The sequence below is a fragment of the Mus musculus genome, chromosome 1 (genome assembly GCF_000001635.26).
Source record: "Mus musculus strain C57BL/6J chromosome 1, GRCm38.p6 C57BL/6J".
NCBI lineage: Eukaryota > Metazoa > Chordata > Mammalia > Rodentia > Muridae > Mus > Mus musculus.
The window spans coordinates 149,437,163-149,462,798 of NC_000067.6; the positions used below are offsets into that span (position 1 = coordinate 149,437,163).

The 25,636-nt window shown below is 38.4% G+C and overlaps 1 long non-coding RNA gene across 1 annotated transcript in view; it reads right to left on the minus strand.

Moving 5' to 3' along the window:
• The window catches only part of Gm29398, a 39,244-nt gene extending 26,434 nt beyond the window's left edge, over positions 1 to 12,810 (minus strand). Inside the window, exon 1 of the long non-coding RNA XR_878598.2 lies at positions 12,652 to 12,810. This is a non-coding gene — a long non-coding RNA (predicted gene 29398). The remainder of the gene's footprint in view (positions 1 to 12,651) is intronic.
• Positions 12,811 to 25,636: the final 12,826 nt, after the last annotated feature.

The window sequence follows — 25,636 nt, forward strand, 5'->3', positions numbered from 1 at the left end:
TAACATTCTTGCAAAACAATTCCAATAACACATTAAAACAATCCTTCATCATGATCAAGTAGGCTTCATCCCAGGGATGCAGGGATGATTCAATACATGGAAATCCATCAAGGTAATCCACTATATAAACAAACTCAAAGCAAAAAAAAAAAAAAAAAAAAAAAAATCACTTCATTAAATGCTGAGAAACCATTTGACAAAATCCAACACCCCTTTATGATAAAAGTGTTGAGAGGTCAGGAATTCAAGGCCCATGCCCAAACATAGTAAAAGCAATATACAGCAAAACAGTGGCCAATATCAAACTGAATGAAGAGAAACTTGAAGTAATCCCATTAAAAGCAGGGACTAGACAAGGCTGCCCACTCTCTCCCTACCTAGTCAATATAGTACTCGAACTCCTAGCCAGAGCAATTAGACAACAAAAGGAAGTCAAAGGGATACAAATTGTAAAGGAAGAGGTCAAAATATCACTACTTTCAGATGATATGATAGTATATTTAAGTGACCCCCAAAATTCCACCAGAGGAATCCTATACCTGATAAACAACTTCAGCAAAGTAACTAGATATAAAATTAACTCAAATAAATCAGTGGCCTTCCTCTACTCAAAGGATAAACAGACTGTGAAAGAAACAACACCCTTCACAAATAGTCACAAATAATATAAAATACCTTGGTGTGACTCTAAGCAAGTGAACAAGAACTTCAAGACTCTGAAGATAGAAATCAAAGATTTCAGAAAATGGAAAGATCTCCCATGCTCATGGATTGACAGGATGAATATAGTAAAAATGGCCATCTTGTTGAAAGCCATCTACAGATTCAATGAAATCCCCATCAAAATTCCAACTCAATTCTTCATAGAGTTATGAAGAGCAATTTGCAAATTCATCTGGAATAACAAAAAACCTAGAATAGTAAAAACTATCCTCAACAATAAAAGAACTTCTGGTAGAATCACCATGCCTGACCTCAAACTGTACTACAGCGTAATCATGATACAAACTGCATGTTATTGTTACAGCGATAGACAGGTAGACCAATGGAATAGAATTGAAGACCCAGAAATGAACCCACATACCTATAGTCACTAGATCCTTGACAAAGGAACTAAAACCATCTGGTGGAAAACAGACAGCATTTTCAACAAATGGTGCTGGTTCAACTGACATTTAGCATGTAGAAGAATGCAAATTGATCCATTCTTATCTCCTTGTACAAAGCTCAACTCCAAGTGCATCATGGACCTCCACATAAAACCAGATGCACTGAAACTAATAGAAATGAAAGCAGGGAAAAGCCTTGTGCATGTGGGCACAGGGGAAAACTTCCTGAGCAGAACACCAATAGTTTATGCTCTAAGATTAAGAATTGACAAATGGGACCTCATAGAATTACAAAGCTTCTGTAAGGCAAAGGACACTGCCAATAGGACAAAATGACAACAAAGAGATTGGTAAAGATCTTTACCAATCCTACATCTGATAGAGGGCTAATATCAATATATACAAACAACTCAAGAAGGTAGACCCCAGAGAACCAATAAACCTATTAAAAATGGTGTACACAAAGAGCTAAACAAAGAATTCTCAATGGATGAATACGGAGTGACTGAGAAACACCTAAAGAACAGTTCAACATCCTTATTCATCAAGGAAATGCAAATCAAAACAACCCTGAGATTCCACCCCACACCAGCCAGAATGGCTAAGATCAAAAACTCGGGTGACAGCAGATGCTGACAAGGATGTGGAGAAAGATGAACATTTCTCCAGTGCTGGTGGGATTGCAAGCTGGTACAATCACTCTGAAAAAGTTTGGCAGTTTCTCAGAAAATTGGACATAGTGCTACCTGAGGACCCAGCAATACCTCTCCTGGGAATATACCCAAAAGATACTCCAACATGTAATAAGGACACATGTTCCACTATGATCATAGCAGCCTTATTTATAATAGTCAGTAGCCGGAAAGAACTCAGATGTCCCTCAACAGAGGAATAGATACAGAAAGTGTGGTACATTTACACAATGGAGTACTACTTAGCTACTAAAAAACAACGAATTTATGAAATTCTTAGGCAAATGGATGGAACTAGAAAATGTCATGAGGTAACCCAATCATGAAAGAACACACATGATGTGCACTCACTGATAAATGGATATTATTCCAGAAGCTCAGAATACCCAACATACAATTCACAGACTACATGAAGCTCAAGAAGTGTGGATACTCTGTCCTTCTTAGAAGGGGGAACAAAATATCCATGGGAGGAGTTACAGAGACAAAGTATGGAGCAGAAAAAGGCCATCCAGATACTGCCCTACCTGGGGACCCATCCTATCTATATACAGTCACCAATCCCAGAAACTATTGTGGATGCTAACAAGTGCTTGCTGACAGGAGCCTGATAGAGCTGTCTCCTGAGAGGCTTTGGCAGTGCCCTACAAATACAGAGATGTAAATTCTCAGCCAATCATTGCACACAGGTTTCCCAACACAGGAGCAAATCCCAAGGAGCTGAAGGGGTTTGCAGACCTATAGGAGGAACAACAATATGAACCAAACAGTACTCCCACAGCTCCCCGGGACTAAACCACCAACCAAAGAGTACACATGGAGGGACCCATGGCTCCAGCCACATATGTAGCAGAGGATGAGCTTGTTAGGCATCAATGGGAACAGACACCCTTGGTCTTGTGAAGGCTCTATTCCCAAGTGTAGGGGAATTCCAGGGCCAGGAAGCAGGAGTGGGTGGGTTGGTGAACAGTGGAATGGGTGAGGGGATAGGGGGTTTTTGGAGGGGAAACCAGTAAAGGGGAAAACATTTGAAATGTAAATAAAGAAAATATCTTATAAAAAAGTTTATATTTAGCATTCTGTTTGTTATGATAGTTTATTAGCAGGACAGCATTTTAAATTTTGATGAATTTACTTTCTCAGTATATTCTATTCAACTGGATTTTTTTTCTCATCCACTCTTAATCTGATATGTTGCCTTTGGAAAAAAACTTCATTCATTTTTGGTTGTAAGTAATGCTAATTTAGATAAGTAAATCCAAGCCTGAGAGATAATTACTAACATGATATGAAAGTTAGACCTTAACATTGTTCCCATTTTTGTCATGAATTATCAGAAGCAAAAGTAGCAAATATCACAACATGTAATGTCAGAAATGTCCCTTAATTTTAAAGGATTTTATTTATAAGATACATGTAAATGTTACAGCTAAGCAGAAGACAGTTAGCAAATTAGCTCAATTATAGATACAGTGGTTGTGCTACCCATAGTTCCTATGAGTATAGTTAGATGAAGTTGAGGGATCAGCCAGGAAATTCTATCTTCTTAATCATTCATACATTTTTAGCAGAAATTAATTCCAATCAAAGATTCACAGATGGTTTACCTTCTCTTCCAGTTTCATGATCCACAGAATACACTAGCAATGTAAATACATAACTTAATAGCTTTGGCATGTGACTATTCGGTTGGCAGAGTCACAGCTTGCTAGAATCAAGGCTCTGATTATGCATGCATTTTCTGAGCATCCTGGTCTTGCTCTTTGGTAATTTTTATCACAGTTTAGGCAGATATCCCCTGCCCCTGCTATTCCTATGCTTCTTGAAAGATCTGTAGGATTGCCTTATGCTCTTTTGTGCCTTGGGAGTCTAGAATGCTGTCAGATATGGTGAACTTTAGCAAATGAATGAACACATAAATTTGGAGACTTTACTTTTCGTTCCTTTCACCAGATAAGTTATAAAATAAGAACTTATATTTTGTTCTTGCTTATTCTTCATTATAACACCTCCTTATTATCTACCACAAACTCTAGTTGGCATAATTTCTGAGCTGAGCCACTTTTGTTTGGCTTTAGAAAATTCTTTGCTTTCATAAAGTTTACTTTTTTTCTGAAACTGAAACTAGGCAATTAGTATTTTTCTATTCACATGATCTGAGATTTCCAGAATATTTCTTAAGACTATTCATCAGATGCAATAAGCTTTATTTTAATAAGCTAGCAATTTGGAAAACATATTATTACAAAATCATATTTAATATTTTATTGGTTAATGAGTGAACACAAGTAGTGAACATTTCTAAAATAGTTGTTGCATAAGAGAAATTGTTTTTTCATAGAATTTTAGATAATATAATCATTTAGAAGTAGAACCTCTAATATTTAATGGAGGATAGTTATAATTTTAAGGTTATTTTGTGCTAAGCTGTATCAAATAGTAACAGTTTCTGCTTCTGACATCTGTTTTCTCCAGCCTGGGAAATCTTTCTTATAAATCTTATGTTCTGTTAGAAAAAAAAAAGTAAGTTCTAAGATAAGGATAGTCATTTCCAGGCTATTTAAGAATATATTAAGTTAAGTAGACTATACAATTCTAAATATACAACAGAGAAAGATGTGTATCAGGGCATTTTGAAATAAAAAAAAAAAACTGTATTTGACTCTTGAGTACTATATTTGGAGTACATAAAATAGATACTTAGCCTGATTTATGAATAAACTTTCTTTAAAATAACTGTATATAATCATATAACTGAGCCATATCTCATCCAATGACTTCTCATGAAAAATGCAAGATAACTAATGTGCAATGTTACCAACTAAAAACAAATGTTCCTAAAACTCCCCAGCCAGACCTCAGCTGGCACAAAAAAGAAAGAAAAAAAGGAAGAAAGCTGACAGCATAGTTTGTTATCACTAGCTGTCTCTGGATTCTGTTCATGATACCTTTCTATATTACTGAGCAGACCTGGATGGTCTTGATTTCATTTGCTTTAATCAGATGTCTTTGAAAATGCTTCTGGTTAGTATTTGGTTTGAATGAAGCCAATTTATTCAAAAATGTTAGATGTTTCGATTTAGCATAGCCTGAATAGCTAAAGGGGGGAATGATGGCACAAGCATAAACTGGCATAATAAATCAAAGGACAACCTTTTCCTTCTAAACATTCCCAAGGTTAGTTTTCATCTTAATAGAATTGCTGATCTGTCAACCGATCAACTGTAAATACGCATGTGGGCTTCTCAATGAAAAGAAGGATGCCAACAATAATGAGAAATAACCCCTTGGAGTATTGTCTAAAGACTTTTTTTTTTCTGCTTATGCTTTGTGTGCACTGAGAATCCCTTCCCTTCTTCAGAGTAAAATTTCAATTGATTAAAAATGAAAAGGACTTAGCAGAAACACATCTTTACGTAGCGTGGAACAACAGACCATTGTGGTAAATAATGTCTTCACGTTCTACTTTAGATTTCAATGAAGACAAAAATGACTACAACTCCTCCAAATTCTCAAGGAACAAGAAAGGGCTTCTGTCCTTTGATGTACATTGTAAAGGGGGTCATTTGAAGTTAAAAATAAAAAGTACTAAGGAGGCATTAACATCATTAATGATCTCTAGAATGTCCCTGTCTTAGGACTTTGCTGCTGTGAACAGACACTATGACCAATGCAAGTCTGATAAAGGACAACATTTAATTGGGGCTGGCTTACAGGTTCAGAAGTTCAGTCCAGTATCATCAAGGCAAGAACATGGCAGCATCCAGGCAGGCAGGGTGCAGGCAAAGCTGAGAGTTCTACATCTTCATCTGAGGGCTGTTAGAGGAATACTGACATCCCAGCAACTAGGATGAAGGTTTACTAGCCCAAACCCACAGTGACACACCTACTCCAAGAAGGCCACACCTACTCCAACAGGGCCACACCTTCTTATAGTGTCACTCCCTGGGCCAAGCATATACAAACTGTCACAGCCCCTATGAACGTCATACACTGAAGAGGAGACAGAGACACTCTCTTTAGAATCATGTATAAACTCTACACTATCAGTTTTACTTTTACAAATAATGAGCATTTTTTAAAGTTCCTTTAGTTTTCTGCACTGACAGCTACATGACAACTCTCACTTCATCTCTGGCAGAGAAAGACTCTAAAGAGTTTAAGAAACCCAGATAGTACCATATCATATCTACTCAAAATAAAACCTTTAATCAGAAAGATGACAGCAAAATTATGTTTCAATTAGTCCTGAAACTGCTTCTAAACAAAGTAGCAAGAGAATATCTCTATCCTGTTTATCCTTTACATGGAGGTCTGTCCCTGCTGACCTTGTGTGACATGACTGATTAGACAAACTATATTTTGCTCAGTATATTTCCATTTCAGTAAATATTTGCCTAAACATGCCTACACTTCTATGAGGACAATCTATTATGGGAGAACTTCATCGAGTATCTGATAAGCATACTATGAATCCTTTTCAACATCTGTAGACGTATGCAGGTTACCTTATCAGCAAAACTGCTCAAATTTGTCTTGAGAATGCCTAAGTCAGAGTTTTTTTTATCTCATCCTCATTGAGCATATGTGTAGAAGCTTTGTGGAGGAATTTCAATAGGAAATCATTATAGCTTTTATTCAGCCTAGTGTATCTACATGTTGGAACACATATTTTTTGTGCCAATGATGGACCATTCAGAAAGGACAAATGATTTAGAAGTTTAGCCCAGTATTTCCATTGGATATGTACCTGTTAATGCTGAAGTGCAAGAGTATTCCAAACTTCAATTTTCTTAAGTCATAATGAGGTCCAATAGGTTTCATGAATGTGAGAGATTTTGAATAATTTAACCTAAAAATTTGTCACCCTAATAAAAAAATTAATGCCTTTAGTAGACAAGTTAAGAATCAAAGAAACACACATGTATGAGCACAAAAAAACACACATACAGAGACAGAAATATCTTCAAAATGCTAGGGTCTTTACAATCAAAAGATTAAGAAAAATAGCTACACCAACTTTTTTGTCTTCTGCAGATATACAGAAAAATGTAAATGTCCTAATGAGACTTATTTTCACTTTTTAATATTTAAAATGTTACTCAGAATTTCTGAACATTTAATTTTCTAAAATTTCTTCTCTCTTTTTCCCATCCTTCCTGCTTGTCTTTCATTTCTTCCCCCTCCTTCCCTTCCTCTCTCCCTTCCTTCCTTCTTTCTTTCCTTTCCTCCTTCTCTGACCTCTTTCTTTCCTTCTTTCTTTCTTTCTTTCTTTCTTTCTTTCTTTCTTTCTTTCTTTCTTTCTTCCTTTCTCTTTCTTTCTTTCTTTCTTTCTTTCTTTCTTTCTCTCTCTCTTTCCTTCTTTCTTTTTTCTTTTTTCTTTCCTTCATCTTCTTTCTTTTAGAGACATATTTTCACTATGAGGTCAGCATCAGTTAAATTCATGATGCTCTGGAACACCTCCTGAGAACTGCTTTTACAGGTGTGAACCATCACTGTTATCTACTACTGTTTTGTGGTTTTATGGTTGAATCTCTATTGCTAAATTTAACTTCTCTGACTTGTACATTGCATTGTACAAAATACAAATATAAAAACCTCTACTGTCCTCCATATAGACTTGAATATAGGTGAAAAAGAGGAGAAAAACAAAGAGAGTGATTTATTTTCTGAAAATACAGCATAATCACTAATCATATTCTAGAAAGGAAGCTGACAGCTAAATATTATAGTAGAAAAGTATATCATTTACTAACAAAAATTAGAAACCATTAAAAATGAGATCACATCATTAATTTTTACAATACACACACACATACCTTGCTATTTAAAATTGGAGGTGTGGTACAACACTATACTGATATATAGTTATTCTCTTATGCACATTTATTGTGGACTGTAAATACTGACTTAAACACATTTTTTATATATTTTTCTTTATTTTGTTATTAGATATTTTCTTCATTTACATGTAAATGCTATCCCCAAAGCCTCCTATACTTTACCCCTGCCCTGCTCCCCAACTCACCCACTGCTGCTTCCTGGCCCTGGCATTACCCTGTACTGTGGCATATGATCTTTACAAAACCAAGGGCCTTTCCTCCCATTAATGGCCGACTGGGCCATTCTCTGCTACATATGCAACTAGAGTCACAGCTCTGGGGGGTACTTGTTAGTTCATATGTTGTTCCTCCTATAGGGTTGCAGACCTTTTTAGCTCCTTAGGTACTTTCTCTAGCTCCTTCATTAGGGGCCTTGTGGTCCATTTAATAGATGACTATGAGCATCCACTTCTGTATTTGCCAGGCATTGGCATAAACTCCCAAGAGAGAGCTATGCCAGGGTCCTGTCAGCAAAATCTTTCTGGCATATGCAATAGTGTCTAGGTTGGTGGTTGTATATGGGATGGATCCCCAGGTGGGTCAGTCTCTTGATGGTCTTTCCTTCTGTCTTAGCTCTGATCTTTGTCTTATTTTTTTAAGTGGAAGGGTTTTATATTACTCATTAAATATGTTACTTAGTGAGTAAAAATACATTTGTTGTATAAATAAAACTTGTTCTTACTAAAAACTGTAAAAAAAAATAGAATGTCATTTGCAGTTGATCAACTAAAATGCAATGTCTTAGGAATTAATTCAGTTAAATAGACCCCAAGTACTATTGTGCTAGACATTTTAAAAGTGCTATACATGTCCATATGAGCTAAAGCTACTGATATAAAGTACATATACTTCTGTCTCAGCTCCAAAGATGGAAGGATGGACCATCCAGAGACTGCCCCACCTAGGGATCCATCCCATAATCAGCCACCAAACCCAGACACTATTTCTTATGCCAGCAAGATTTTGCTGAAAGGACCCTGATATAGCTGTCTCTTGTGAGGCTATGCCAGTGCCTGGCAAACACAGAAGTGGGTGCACACAGTCAGCTATTGGATGGAACACAGGGCCCCCAATGGAGGAGCTAGAGAAAGTACCCAAGGAGCTGAAGGGGTCTGCAACCCTATAGGTGGAACAACAATGTGAACTAACTAGTACCCCCAGAACTAATGTCTCTAGCTGCATGAGTAGCAGAAGATGGCCCAGTCGGCCATCATAGGGAAGAGAGGCCCCTTGGTCGTGCAAACTTTATATGCCCAGGGGAACACCAGGGCCAAGAAGTAGAAGTGGGTAGGTGTTGGGGGGGACGACGGTATAGGGGACTTTCCGGATAGCATTTGAAATGTAAATGAAGAAAATACCTAATAAAAAATTGGAAAAAAGTACATATGCAAAGTAACTAATCTACTTTGTATTCCTATGAACTATAAAATGTCAATTACCCAATAGTATATAGTATCTGAGGATAATTTATGTAGTTATAAATAACACAAATCTTTATTTTCTATAATTGTCACTATTCTGTGTGTGTGTGTGTGTGTGTGTGTGTGTGTGTGTGTGTGTGTCTGTGAGATGTAGTTAATTGTTTCTTGTGGTTGCCTCTTTGTATTTAATGTTTTCTTGTTGGCTTATATGAGTTTGTTAAATGTTAAACCAATTTTAATCTTTGTAAAACTTCTTTTACATTTCTCCAAATCATGATTTTGACTATACCTGTGGATGATTGCATTTTATTGTTTTGTGCTCCCAGGTCTGATATGCAGAAACTTTTGTTAAAGTACCCATCTAAACCATCAACTGGTCTAGTCTCTACAGTTGGCATTCTGACTGTGTGATCAGTGCCACAGCTCTTTCAAATGATTCCTGAAAGTATCCATTCAGTGTCAAACAAGAGAAGTGCCCAATTCTTGAAAGTCAATATTAACAAAAGCAGGGACTGAAATATGTTACTACACAGCACACGAAATGATATTATCTTCATAATGAGCTTGGGGTAGTTGTCAATCCCCAATGTAATGTTGCCTGGACAATGTAGTTGGGAATGAATGTGTCTGTCACCGCAGCTGGCTCTTCTTCTCCTGCTTATAATGCTGCAGTATGACCTCTTCCTCCCTTCCTTTCCTCCCTCCCTCCCTCCCTCCCTCCCTCCCTCCCTTCTTTCTTTCTTTCTTTCTTTCTTTCTTTTTTCTTTAACCACATGTAGGCCTTTTGTTCCTGGATGGGCAAAACTCTATCGTTAGCTATTAAAATTGTAGGCTAAAGAGTTCATCTCCTAAAGATTGAGTCAAATACATGTTAGCAGAATCTGTGAAGAAACAGAAAGACAAAGCAAGAACAGTTATCAAGGACAGAGGTGAAATTTGATTAACTGAATGACTTCTGATACATGTTCCTAACAGAAAGAAAAAGAAAACTGAACTTGATATGATCCTAGCATAATGTATACATGGGCTGAAATATCATAATGAACCCCCTAAATATATACAGTGAATATGAACTTATATGAAGATAACATCATTACATGTGTATTTTGGTTAGCTAAGTAGAATGAGTAAAATCTTACATGAATTAATATCACTCCTCCTAGAAAATACTTGGACAGTTGCCGCACCACATAGTAAGAGAAGAACCACTGGGCACTGATTGAGCTACGTCCAGAAGGCAATGCAAGAACTTCAGAACACACATCTTCTCCTTTATATTCTCCAATTTCTGTGATCTTTTTTACCTCTGCAGTAGCCCTTGGTGAAATGTATAAAATCTGTCAAATTAAAATTTGCTCTGTATAAGTAATTGATACTTAAGTATGCTCTCTCTTAATTTAAAAATACTTTATAGTTAAACCAGGGACATTGGAACAGTTCTTTGGAGGGTGTAAAACTGAGGTCATGGGAAAATCTAACTGGAATACTTTCCTGTCACGATAGTTTCCAGCACGTTAAGGTTGGACCCCTAAGAAAGTAGGTCTTTGTTTGTTTATTTGTTTGTTTGTTTGTTTGTTTTCAGGGATCTATAACTTGTCTATGTGCCTCTACTGTACATTTATTACAGGGCATTTTCCTTGAAGTAAGTTTGTATTTAATAATTTTAAAGCATACACATTATTAAGTGTTGAGAAGCTACTCTATTTCATATTCAAATGTGATTTGAATTTTTTTTGTAGGTGGAGAGCTTTTGCTTAGAAAAACAACATTCCACTTCATAAATTATTCAAGACATAACTCCACTGACTTACATGTTTCTTTGTAAATGTTCCCTTCCCTCAAGTATGCAGGCTGTTACTAACCTTAGATGTATATTTTATTTCAGATAAAGTATGTGAAAATCTCAATATTACATAGTGCAATGTACTTTCATTGGATAGATGCCTTAAGAATTTCTTGACCTTTTAAATTAAAATGTATAATATTCCCAATAAAATATATATTTTTCTGCACATGGAACAACATGAGGGCCATTGAATTTGAGTACTGAAAGGTTGATCAGACTAACTCACTATCATGTGACTAACACTGACTCTTTAACTCATACTTAACAAGTTATTTAAATTTTTAAAATAGAGCTCAGCTCATAGAATATCTTGATACATTTAAGAAATGCAAATGGTGAATCTGCTACTGTTAATCTTTATTATATCTGTGTGGTGACTAACAGGACAAATAAAGAAAAGCAAAGAGAGCTGGGGCAGCACATCAGTGAGTAAAGGAGACTGCTACACAAACAAGACGATTTGTGTTTCATTACTTGGCAATCAAATACAAATCTGGGTTTGGATTTATGAGTCCTTAACCTGACAGCTGGATCTTGGCTATGGTTTAGTGACAATATGGTTATGCAGGCGTGTGGGCTGGCTGACTGCATTTTCAACTTCACAGAAAGGCCTTATATAAGGAATGAAACAGAGGACAATGGAGCAGGACTCTCAGTATCCTCGGCTAGGGGTGTGTGTGTGTGTGTGTGTGTGTGTGTATGCGTGCCCACACTTTAGCATAAACCATATACACAAAGGAGAAAACAAAATCATTGAACAACTTGAACAACACAGAAATCGTTTATGTCTTATATATTAATTTATTTAATTTATTTATGTTTTTGTTTTTGTTTTTGTTTTGAAACAGGGTTCATCAGTGTAGTACTAAATATCTTAGAGCTCACAACATAGACCAGGCTGGTCTCTAACTCACTGAGATCTTCCTGCCTCTCTCTCTCCCAAGTGCCAGGATTAAAAGCATGTATCACCACACCCAACCATGCATTTAGTTATTTTAAAAGTCAATGTAAAAAACTAGGTTGCTAAAAAGATTAATACATTTGCAGCTAACCCCTATCAATTGTTTGATCGATTTAATGGCAGAAAAGACAAAAAGGTAAAACTACTGACAAAATTGAAAATCGATACAGACTATCTAAAAATGTGACATTTGCTTCCTGCGGAATCTTTTGTTGAAATTATCTTTCCAAATTTGGAAGTATAAAAGGAATGAAAAAAATTAAAATTCCACTTTGGAAATGCAGTACAAGTTGCTGAAATTATGATTCAGTGACAGAAATAAATGCATCCAAAACTGTGTGAGTATAATTATGTACCACAGGTAGTAAATGTCATCTTATGTTTCAGTGATTTTATGGATATCAAACTCATCTGTATGCTATTTCTAATAGCAGTTTTATGACCAAACTAATAAATATAGGAAACTGTTCTGATTTTAATAATACATGGTTTCTTATGGTGGTAGTTTATTTTGGCTAATGTAAAATGATAAATCTGAAGGCTAAGGTTAAAGTCTTGAAAATAATTTAAAATACAGAATGAAATCCTTGTCCTAGATCTTCCTAAAGTCATTATTGCATTTTTTGAAAGTATACTTTGGGGGCTTCTTTTCCACTTCAAAGTTAAAGCCATTAAACTTACTGTTCCGTGTAATAAATTAATAAACAAGAATAGATTAGCCAAATGATATGGAGCATTACCTCTGTGCAGTTCCTCTCGCTCTCATCTCCTTCATTGTTGTTTCTCTCTTGGGAAGTGGTGAAAAGTTCTATTTAAATTTAGATTGAATAAAGTGCTCAGTAAGACATTTCAGAATCCCAAAAGGGTGGTATGTGGTAGAGAGAGAGAGAGAGAGTGGGAATAAAAAGGATGATTTTCCCCCTGTAGTGCACTGGCATGTGACCAGCTTTGTTGAGTATGGCTGCCAGGTTAACACTGGCAGTGGGTGAGCTCCTGTTAGAGCTGAGGAAGCATCCCAGAAGTGATTTCTCTAAGCATCAGCTTTCTCATGTGCCTCAGTGAATTTGAAGACTGGCCTTCCTTGAAAGCCCTTGTTTTTGACTTGAGGATATCATCCACATTTTTTATTTTCCAGGGAGTGAAAAATCAGCACAGCCATCACTAAGCAGCTTTTCTCTGCATTGACAGCTCTTCCTGGGCCCCTAGTCACACAGTGACTTCCACATGGATGCATTTTGCCAGAAAGAGAAGGTTAATCCTTGCTGTCTACAGCTAGGGTGAGTCCTGGCATCAACTGAATAGCCAAAAATCATGCCATGACAGTAAACATAAACTCAGAAAGTCCCAAGTTCATCAGCACAGGTTGTGTATTCATGTTAGGTATCAATACGATCACTTAGAACACTGGTATTAAATAAAATAATAATTCAACTACGTTGCACATTGTTCTCTACAAGATGTGGCCTATGAGGCAGCAGAATTTGGACAGCCTCTTGAAGTTAGAATCATTTGGTTTGTGTTCATAAAATGTCTGAAACATATTTAAAAAGTTAATTTTCTAGAAAGCATTTAAACAGATAATAATATTCATGTGTAATTAAAACTACTACCATGATGCTCTCTATGCCTATTTCTCTGCATCCATAGATAGACAAAGTCTCTTCCAACCATGTTTTCTACTCCTTGTGACAGTCATTGAACTTATGTCATACCTAAGAAACAAATTCATATTAACACAAAAAATAAAAGCAAAAAAAGAGCTTGAATGTTGAACATCATATGTAAATTCTAGCAAAAGAATCACAAGCCCACAAAAATAATATCTCTCTTGTTTCTGTTATGTTACTACATACAAAAAACAGCTAAATTATTTCTGCCATTCGTTTATTCTATTTCCTTTCCCTAAAGAAATCTATCACCTTCCAGAGATTAGGTATAGAAATCTATACCAGTGTAGTGGCTATTCCTGGTTGTCAACTTGACAATATTTGGAATGAACTACAATCCGGAATTGGAAGGCTCACCAGTGACCCTTATCTGGAGGCTTGGAGATCCTTATCTGGATCTTGGTTTGAAGATCTTGAGCCATAGTGGCTATGGATTCCAGAAGATTGAATCTCCGAGTTAAGGAACACACCTTTAATCTGGGCTACACCTTTTGCTGGAGACAATATAAGGACATTGGAAGAAGGGAGTCTAGCTCTTGCTCTTGCTCCTTCGCCTGCTTGCTGCGTGAGACTGAGTAACTGCTAGATCCTTGGACTTCCATTCACAGCTGCGACTGAACCATTGTTGGGAATTGGGCTGCCGACTGTAAGTCATCAATAAATTCCTTTACTATTTAGAAATTATCCATAAGTTCTGTGACTCTAGAGAACCCTGACTAATACAGAAGTTGGTACCAGGAGTGGTTCTAGAGTAACAGAAGTACAAGGATGAATCTTTTAAAATACTGGAATTGGCTTGTTGATCCACCAGCACTTTCAAATATTGAAACCTCTCCAGATTCTCTCCCTCCTGGGAGCTCAGAGAATTTTGAAGACCCATGGTTGAAACTATATTCCGAACTTAAAGAAGCTAATGCCCTTGATTTTCTTAATGAATTAGGTGATTCAGTGCACAAAGCTTTCTACAAGATGGGGAAAAAATCGAAAAATGATTTTACTGGCTGGCTGCTCTTAGTATCTGTGGAAAAAATGATGAATGAAAGGAAGGAGTTGTGTGATAAAATCGAAAGGCTCCAGACACAAGTAAACGATCTAAAAGTTGCTAAGTGTGTCCTTGAGGAGAATCTTCTCTCTTGTAGCAATAGAGCTCAAGTTGCAGAAAATCAAACAGAAACTCTCATTGTAAGGTTGGCTGAACTACAGAGAAAATTCAAGTCTCAGCCTCAGAGTGTGTCGACAGTTAAAGTAAGGGCTCTAATTGGCAAAGAATGGGATCCTACAACATGGGACGGGGATGTGTGGGAAGACCATGTTGAAGCTGAGAATTTTGAATCCTCAGATTCTCAAGGGTTTGCCCCACCTGAGGAAGTAGTACCCTCAGCCCCACCTCTTGAAATAATGCCTTCCCCACATGAGGAAATTAATTTTGCAGAGTCTGCTCACGGCCCACCAATAGTTTCTTCTAGACCTGTAACCAGACTCAAAGCAAAACAGGCTCCTAGAGGGGAGGTAGAAAGTATAGTCCATGAGGAAATTCGCTACACTACTAAGGAGCTTAATGAGTTTGCTAATTCATTCAAGCAGAAACCTGGTGAATATGTGTGGGAATGGATTTTAAGGGTGTGGGATAAGGGTGGAAGGAACATAAAACTAGAGCAGGCTGAGTTTATTGACATGGGTCCTCTGAGTAGAGATTCTAGGTTTAATACGGAAGCTCGCATAGTTAAAAAAGGTGTCAAAAGTTTGTTTGAATGGTTGGCTGAGGTGTTTATCAAAAGATGGCCTACTGGAAATGACTTGGAGATGCCTGATATTCCGTGGCTTAGTGTTGATGAAGGGATTTTAAGACTTAGGGAAATTGCAATGCTAGAGTGGATATATTGTGTAAAGCATAATTGTCCACAATGGGAAGGTCCAGAAGATATGCCTTTCACCAGCTCTATAAGACGCAAATTGGTGAGAGGGGCACCAGCACATTTGAAGGGTTTTGTTCTTTCCCTTTTCCTTGTGCCAGATCTTAGCATTGGAGATGCTTCTGCTCAATTAGATGAATTAAATTCACTGGGTTTAGTTGGATCCCGAGGTAACAAGGGCCAGGTGGCAGCATTGAATCGCCGGAGACAAGGTGATCCTAGTTATTATAATGGACAGCGTAGACAAAAGAATGTTTATAATAACATACCCAGTAATGGTCAGCACAGGAGAGGTGAAATTTATAATGGCATGACTCGCTTGGACCTTTGGTACTGGCTAATCAATCATGGTGTTTCCAGGAATGAAATACATAGGAAGCCTACTGCATATTTGTTTGATCTGTATAAGCAGAAAAAATTCTCAAACAAATGAAAGAAAGGCTACATTAGATCGTGGTAAACAGCAATCTCGGCCAGTGAATCAATTTCCAGACTTGAGACAGTTTGCAGATCCGGAACCCCTTGAATGAAGGGGTGGCCAGGTTCCTCTGAGGAAGGATCTTGATAAGACACTCAAAGGTTTTGCTGTTACCCTTTCTCCAGTTCTTCCCCAGAGGGACCTACGGCCTTTTACAAGGGTAACTGTACACTGGGGAAAAGGAAATAATCAGACTTTTCGGGGTCTGCTGGATACTGGTTCTGAGTTGACACTGATCCCAGGGGATCCCAAGAAACATTGTGGCCCTCCAGTTAAAGTAGGGGCTTATGGAGGGCAGGTGATTAATGGAGTTTTGACTGATGTCCGACTCACAGTAGGTCCAGTAGGTCCCCGGACACATCCTGTGGTGATTTCCCCAGTTCCAGAATGTATAATTGGGATAGATATACTCAGAAATTGGCAGAATTCTCATATTGGTTCCCTGAACTGTAGAGTGAGGGCTATTATGGTTGGAAAGGCCAAATGGAAGCCTTTAGAGTTGCCTCTGCCAAAGAAAATAGTGAATCAAAAACAGTATCGTATTCCTGGAGGAATTGCAGAAATTACTGCCACTATCAAGGACTTGAAAGATGCAGGGGTGGTGGTTCCCACCACATCTCCATTTAACTCTCCTATCTGGCCAGTGCAGAAAACAGATGGATCATGGAGAATGACAGTTGATTACCGAAAACTAAATCAGGTAGTAACTCCAATTGCAGCTGCTGTACCAGATGTAGTTTCCTTACTTGAGCAAATTAACACATCTCCTGGCACCTGGTATGCGGCTATTGATCTGGCAAATGCCTTCTTCTCAGTACCTGTCCATAAGGACCACCAGAAGCAATTTGCTTTCAGTTGGCAAGGCCAACAGTATACCTTCACAGTTTTGCCTCAAGGATATATTAACTCTCCTGCCCTGTGTCATAATTTAGTTAGAAGGGATCTTGATCGTTTGGATCTTCCACAAAATATCACATTGGTGCACTATATTGATGACATTATGCTGATTGGACCAAGTGAGCAGGAAGTAGCAACCACTTTGGACTCATTGGTAACACATATGCGTATCAGAGGATGGGAAATAAATCCAACCAAAATTCAAGGACCATCTACCTCAGTGAAATTCTTAGGAGTCCAGTGGTGTGGGGCATGCAGAGATATTCCTTCTAAGGTGAAAGATAAGTTATTGCACCTGGCCCCTCCTACAACCAAGAAAGAAGCACAACGTTTAGTGGGTCTATTTGGATTCTGGAGACAACACATCCCTCACTTGGGTGTGTTACTTAGGCCTATTTACCAAGTGACTCGGAAAGCTGCTAGCTTTGTGTGGGGCCTGGAACAGGAGAAGGCCCTTCAACAGGTCCAGGCTGCTGTGCAGGCTGCTCTACCACTTGGACCATATGACCCAGCAGATCCGATGGTACTTGAGGTGTCTGTGGCTGATAGAGATGCTGTTTGGAGCCTCAGGCAGGCCCCTGTAGGTGAATCACAGAAAAGGCCTTTGGGATTTTGGAGCAAAGCTCTACCATCATCTGCAGACAACTATTCTCCCTTTGAAAAACAGCTCTTGGCCTGCTATTGGGCCTTAGTGGAAACTGAACGTCTGACAATAGGACACCAAGTCACTATGCGACCTGAACTACCCATCATGAGCTGGGTACTATCAGACCCTGCAAGTCATAAAGTGGGACGTGCACAGCAGCAGTCTATTATCAAATGGAAGTGGTATATACGTGATCGGGCCAGAGCAGGTCCTGAAGGCACAAGCAAGTTACATGAAGAAGTTGCTCAAATGCCTATGGTTTCTACTCCTGTTACAATGCCATCTGCTGCCAAGCATGCACCTATAGCCTCATGGGGTGTTCCCTATGATCAACTGACCGAAGAGGAGAAGACTAGAGCCTGGTTTACTGATGGCTCTGCACGTTATGCAGGCACCACCCAGAAGTGGACAGCTGCAGCATTACAACCCCTTTCTGGGACAACCTTGAAAGACACAGGTGAAGGGAAATCTTCACAGTGGGCAGAACTTCGGGCAGTACACATGGTATTACAGTTTGTTTGCAAGAAGAAATGGCCAGATGTACGATTATACACTGACTCATGGGCTGTAGCCAATGGATTGGCTGGATGGTCAGGGACTTGGAAAGATCACAATTGGAAAATTGGTGAGAAAGACATCTGGGGAAGAAGTATGTGGATAGATCTCTCCAAATGGGCAAAGGATGTGAAGATATTTGTGTCCCATGTAAATGCTCACCAAAAGGTGACTTCAGCTGAGGAGGAGTTCAATAATCAAGTGGATAAGATGACCCGTTCTGTGGACAATCAGCCTCTCTCCCCAGCCATCCCTGTCATTGCTCAATGGGCACATGAACAAAGTGGCCATGGTGGTCGAGATGGAGGTTATGCTTGGGCTCAGCAACATGGGCTTCCACTCACCAAGGCTGACCTGGCTACAGCTGCTGCTGATTGCCAGATCTGCCAACAGCAGAAACCAACACTGAGCCCCAGATATGGCACCATTCCTCGAGGTGACCAGCCAGCAACCTGGTGGCAGGTTGACTACATTGGACCACTTCCTTCGTGGAAAGGACAGCGTTTTGTTCTTACTGGAGTAGATACTTATTCTGGTTATGGATTTGCCTTTCCTGCACGTAATGCCTCTGCTAAAACCACCATTCACGGACTGACAGAATGCCTCATCTATCGTCATGGTATTCCACACAGTATTGCTTCTGACCAAGGAACTCATTTCACAGCCAGAGAAGTACGACAGTGGGCCCACGATCATGGAATACACTGGTCTTACCACATTCCCCATCATCCTGAAGCAGCTGGGCTGATAGAAAGATGGAATGGCCTTTTGAAGACGCAGTTACAGCGCCAATTAGGTGGTAACAGCTTGGAAGGCTGGGGCAGAGTTCTTCAGAAGGCAGTATATGCTTTGAATCAGCGCTCGATATATGGTACAGTTTCACCCATAGCCAGGATTCATGGGTCCAGGAATCAAGGGGTGGAAAACGGAATAGTTCCACTTACTATCACTCCTAGTGACCCTCTAGGAAAATTTTTGCTTCCTGTCCCCATAACTCTAGGTTCTGCTGGCTTAGAAGTTTTGGCTCCAGAGAGGGGAGTGCTCCTACCAGGAGCTACAACAAACATTTCATTGAACTGGAAGCTCAGACTTCCCCCTGGTCATTTTGGGCTTCTAATGCCCTTAAACCAACAGGCTAAAAAAGGAATAACAGTGTTAGGAGGCGTGATAGATCCAGATTACCATGGGGAAATTGGATTACCTCTTCACAATGGTGGTAAGCAAGATTATGTCTGGAGTGCAGGAGATCCCTTAGGGCGTCTCTTAGTACTACCATGTCCTGTGATTAAAGTCAATGGGAAACTACAACAGCCTAATCCAAGCAGGATGACAAAGGACGCAGACCCATCAGGAATGAAGGTATGGGTCAATCCTCCAGGAAAAGAGCCAAGACCTGCTGAGGTGCTGGCTGAAGGTGAAGGAAATACAGAATGGGTAGTAGAGGAAGGTAGTTATAAATACCAATTAAGGCCACGTAACCAGTTGCAGAAACGAGGATTATAAAGTAATATGAATGCCCATTGTAAATTTACTAATGCGTTTGCGATTGTACGAGGGATAGTTATATCATGTTAGGCGTATTTACAACCTTGTTATTGTTTCATGTGAACATGAGATATTATTTGTGTCAAGTTGACAAGGGGTGGATTGTAGTGGCTATTCCTGGTTGTCAACTTGACAATATTTGGAATGAACTACAATCCGGAATTGGAAGGCTCACCAGTGACCCTTATCTGGAGGCTTGGAGATCCTTATCTGGATCTTGGTTTGAAGATCTTGAGCCATAGTGGCTATGGATTCCAGAAGATTGAATCTCCGAGTTAAGGAACACACCTTTAATCTGGGCTACACCTTTTGCTGGAGACAATATAAGGACATTGGAAGAAGGGAGTCTAGCTCTTGCTCTTGCTCCTTCGCCTGCTTGCTGCGTGAGACTGAGTAACTGCTAGATCCTTGGACTTCCATTCACAGCTGCGACTGAACCATTGTTGGGAATTGGGCTGCCGACTGTAAGTCATCAATAAATTCCTTTACTATTTAGAAATTATCCATAAGTTCTGTGACTCTAGAGAACCCTGACTAATACAACCAGCTTATAGAAAGTTTAACAGCTAATATCCACATATAACAGAATACATACAATATTTGTCTTTCTGGGTCTCTGATACCTCACTTAGAATGATTGTATTTTAGTTGCGTCCATTTACCTGCAAATTAAATGATTTCATTTCTTTTAAGAGCTAAGTCATACTCCATTAGGAAAACTGAAACAGATCAAAAGAGTACAAATTGGAAAGGAAGAAATCAAAGTATATTTATTTGCAGTATACTATCTGATAGTGTATATAAGAGACTATAACAGTCTATTGCAAAGCTTGGACAGCTGTTAAGTCAATGATAACCTGGCAACAATCCTTAGAACTACAGAGATTAGGTATAGATTTCTATACCTAATCTTTGGAAGGTGATAGATTTCCATAGGGAAAGGAAATAGAATAAATGAATGGCAGAAACAATTGGTGATAGGGAGGGAAAAATGGGGACCAGAAAGTGAATATGGAGAGGGTTGTTTGAGGGTTATTATGTAAGTAAAATAGTGTACAAACTTCCTAAAAGGCATACATATATAAAGGCTATCTAATGATATTGTCAGTTAGTTGAGAAGAGAGAGTCCCAACTGGCCATATCTTGTCACCAACTAAGAGAAGGGCCAGGTACTTCAGTGTAGAATTGTATCTAATTGAGTTGTTAGCCAAAGGGTTCTCATGGAGTTTCCAAAACAGTTGGACTGTTGACAAGGCCATAGGTAGCTTTGCACAAACTGAAGGCAAAGCCCTATTGCTGAAGATAAAACCTGCACAAATCAATGAACATGGAGAATTCAAGGTATTTCATAGATAGAGCCTTCACCTATATGTTCTAGCATCTTTGGTACAGAAAGGGACTGTTCGTGCTAGCAGAAGACAAATGAAAATACCAGCCCAGCCACAAGACCTTTGATCTAAGATGGAGGCCTACCTGTAAATTGTGCTAGGGCAATAGTGGCACAAAGCTTGTGGGAATAACCAGCCAATATCCAATTTGACTTAAGGACCACTCCAAGAGATGGAACTTCTACCCAACAATGCTTGAACGACAAGATTAAGAGAATAACTTGCCTATATACTTAGGGTAAAACCAAATATTACTGTTCTTAAAACAAATCCAAAAAATAACAACAACGACAACAACAAAAATCCTATAGTAATAAAATGACTCCTGCACTTTTTCAGGAGTGCCTTGTTCAACATCTTCCATGAAGTTTCTTTCTACAGTGGATGGGAACAAACACGGTGATCCACAGTAGGACATTGTGAAGACAGTAAGACACATTGGAACACTGAAACATAAATGGGATGTCTTCATCAATGCCCCCTAAGCCCCACCATTTGAGGCTCAGGGAAGAAAAGGTAGGAAAAATTTAATAGCCAGAGGGAATGGAGGCCATAGGGTCCTCTAAATCAACCTAATCAATGTTTATAGTATAACCTCACAGAGACTGCGGCAGCATGCAGAAGGCCTGCACAGGTCTGTACAAGCTCCTCATCTACATTGTATAACATCCAGTTTACTGCTGTTATGAGATTCCTGAGTATGGAATTAGTGGGTTGCTCTGATTGTTGTGCCTTTTCTTGGGCTCCTTTCCCTCTCTTTTATGTCTTTTCCAACTCAGATGTATTATTTTTTGTTTTATCTTACTATAGTTTATTAGATATGATATTATATTACATTAAATTATATATTATTCTTCAGAAACTTGTCTCTTTTAAATGAGACAAAGAAATGGAATAGATCCAGATAGGAGAAGAAATGAGGATGAACAAGGAATCAAGGAGCTATTATTTAAGAACAATGTACTTTCAATAAAAGGAAAAATACCACAAAAAGAGGAGTACAACATTTCATATCACTGATGTTCTTATAAAGGACCCAGGTTCTATTCACAGTCCCCATATGATAGCTTATAACTATGTAAAATGCAGTCTCATAGACTCTATTCTTGGTTTTCAGCTCATCATGGGCACCGAGCATTGTACATGTTGGATCTAAATAAATGAATGTAAAAGACCTAGACCTATACCCATAAAATAATAAAATATATAAATCTAATATCCTTTAAAGATTTCAAGTGGTCTGGAAAAAAAAAAAACAATGTGTCACTGTCACTAAAATACATCCCATCCTAATCTTAATCATTTTCATTTTCGTGTGTATATTATATCCTCCCAATATTCAAAGAAACATTTTCACATTGTTTTTGTTTTAATTTTGTCATACAATATGAATGTCCTTTGCTCAATGAGAGGAGGTGGGCCTACAATGCTAAAGAGGAACACAATAAAACTGCAATTGTTTAATTCTTCAATGGCTTTGGGATTGGTGTTATAAATACATTCCAAATTACCTAGATAAATAAACTGGTAAAATAAAGAATTCAACAACTGACCCAGGGGTTATGAGGTTATTTGAATTCTACCTACCATGACACTAAGTTCAAGTGAAAAGATAATCTTTTCATTTGTCGCGACCCACTCGACCAGCAAGAAAGACTCAACCACCAGTTCTGCGGCAAGCTTTATTGCTTCGTCAGGAGGGAAGACCCCGACCCCGGAAAATGGCACTGCTTATATAGCCCTCAGCCATGGCGTTTCAGCACCTGATGTGGCGTGTCAACTCCTGATTCGTTGCTTGCCCATCACCCCATTACTACGCCCGAGATGGGCAGTGACTAGGCGTGAGTTCACTCTTGCACCTACGTACAAGGCTTGTTTACTAGTTAGGCACAGCGGAGGCCAGCGCCGTCTTATAATGGCAATTGCTAACGGCACAGCTCTCCACATTCATTAAATACTGGTAGGCCACTTGACTAGCCATACAAGTGGAAAAGAAATCTTGATGCCTGTGTTGGACCATATACAAAAGAGTATAAAAATGGGTCATATATAAATGTGATTGGTAAAAAAAAAAAAAAGGGTTGAAGAAAGGTGAGAATCTGCACAAGCTACTAAGAGAAAAACAATTCATTGGAAGGCATACAAAGTAAATAACTACAAACAAAATTTTTGATAAGATATTAAGCTTTGAAAATACTGTTCAATTAAAGACAAAGTTAAGAGAAAAATCAAAGAAACAAAGTAGAAGAAAATGATAATACCTAGACCAATTAAGTCTGGAATACTTACAAGTCAAGAATAATGGTTTATAACATCCTTCAAAACTTGTCATGAATTTCAAAAAGCATCCTCATAAAAGGAATTGAAATGCCCAATTGATATGAACATATTGATAAATTCTAAATTTGTATTAAAATTAATATTAAGCCTGTTTGAATGGGTATGTCAAGATGGGTCAATTGTAAAGTATCTGCCCAACAAGTACCAATACCTGAGTTCCCAAGGCCTGTGTAAAATACCAGCATCGTGATATGCATCTGCAGGGAGACAGAATAGGAGGTAAGCATGTTGGCCAATCAGACTAGTTAGTTGAAGAGCTTCAGGCTTCATGCTAACTCTATTTTATAAAGTAAAATGAAGAGTGGTAGAGAAAAAACAATTGATATACTTTACCCTTCACATGCACCTGCATACATGTGTTTGCATAACTGCATGCACACATTCTCACATATAAACATACAGCCTCACACATACATCACACACTAAAAAGAGAAATATTTAGAACTTGCATGCAATAGTACTTCCTACACATGAAATTGATTAAAACTTAAAAGGACACAGAATCCAGATCTTCAGCAAAGGATTTGAATATTTGAAAACATCATGTATTTTGTATGAATTTGATTTGATATAATCACTCTGGAAAACATTTGGCTATTTTTACTACAGCAGAATAAATACACTGACTTAAGACTAACAGTTTTATGGCTATAGGTTTTCTCCAAAGTCATGGATATATATTCTCATTATATAAGCATGTGCCACTATATTCATACTCTCTTTAAAAAACAAAATTTGGAAACAATAATTATCCATAAGGGTATAAATGAAATCTGTTGCTTTCATGTAATTGAACAGTAAACAACAGGGGTCAGGATGATGTCTTAGGAGCCAGATGGTATAAGCCATGTTTATATGATTTGTAAAGTAAAAAGAGCTGTTTTTATATTTTATTTTAAAGCACTGCAAAACATACCTACCCACTCAGAATATGCTAAACACACTTGTTTTGGGCATCACAAACCTAGAGTACTTTGTCTTTTCAAAGAATATGTATATTAACATGCGTTAATAGAACCATATATGTTAATATGACAGTCATAACTGGAGAGGAATAATATAGATAATAGAGACATAGTGCTGAGGGAAAGGTAGCAAACATTTAAGAGGAGAGCATATTTAGGATTTTTTAATTCATGTTGTGGATAGCCCTAGGGTTTAATTATATTTGATGTTAATTCTGTTCTCCTGTGAGTGGTTGAGAACAAGGAATGAGTCAGCACTCAGGTGATTTCCTGTAAACCTGCTTCACACCTTAATTTGTAAAATAAAGGAGAGCTGATGATTGGGCAGAAAAAGGGAAGGTGGAGTTGAAAGGAAAGGAGAAGAAGAGAAAATGGGAAGAGGGAGATGACACAGAAGAGGAGGAAGAAGAAAATCAGAGCAGAAGCACATGACCTGGAGAACCCGCATGATCTAAGGGGTCTCACAGATGTGGAAGATGGTAGTATAGCAGTAGATCTGCCCAATCTAGGCGCCCAGCATATATTCATATTAATTGTGTTGTGTTTTCATTGCCGGGGTATATTTGGGAGGAGATTTACTGCAACAGGTATGGGCTTACTATCATATAATACACACACACACACACACACACACACACACACACACGCACGCACGCACGCACGCACGCACGCACGCACGCACACACGCATGCATGCGCGCGGTTGAAAGAATCAACACTTGCCAATTGTCTTCTGACATGTAAAAGTGAACACATAACACGGGCACACAAAGACAGAAAGACACACAGACACACACACAGACACACACAGACACACAGACACACGTGTGTATGTGTGTGTGTGTGTGTGTGTGTGTGTGTGTGTGTAACTGTAATAATCAAAGGCACTGTGAATTGAGGAGAGAATAGGCAGAGATGAATAGAGTTAAAGCAGGGAAGGGGGTTTCTACAATGTAAAAAGTCAAGGAATTACTTTTCTTGATGGTAGGTAATTAGAAGAAAAGTAACACACCAGAGCTTCTGAGATGTGGACAGGTATTATCCTTTCTTCACTTAGCAAAAATTCCTGCACCATTAAGCTGGTGAGAAAGCTCAGTGGATAAAGACACTTGTTGTCAAGTCTGGTGATTCAAATAAGATTCCAGAACTCCTCAACTTCTGGGACACACGTGGTAAAAGGAGAGAACCAACAGCTGCCTATTGTCCTCTAACTGACGTGCACAAATAAACACATCACACAGAGACAGACAAAAAGACAGACAGACAGACACGTACACACACACATAAACACAAATAAAATCTGACTTAAAACTTTAAAAATAATGTCCAGTT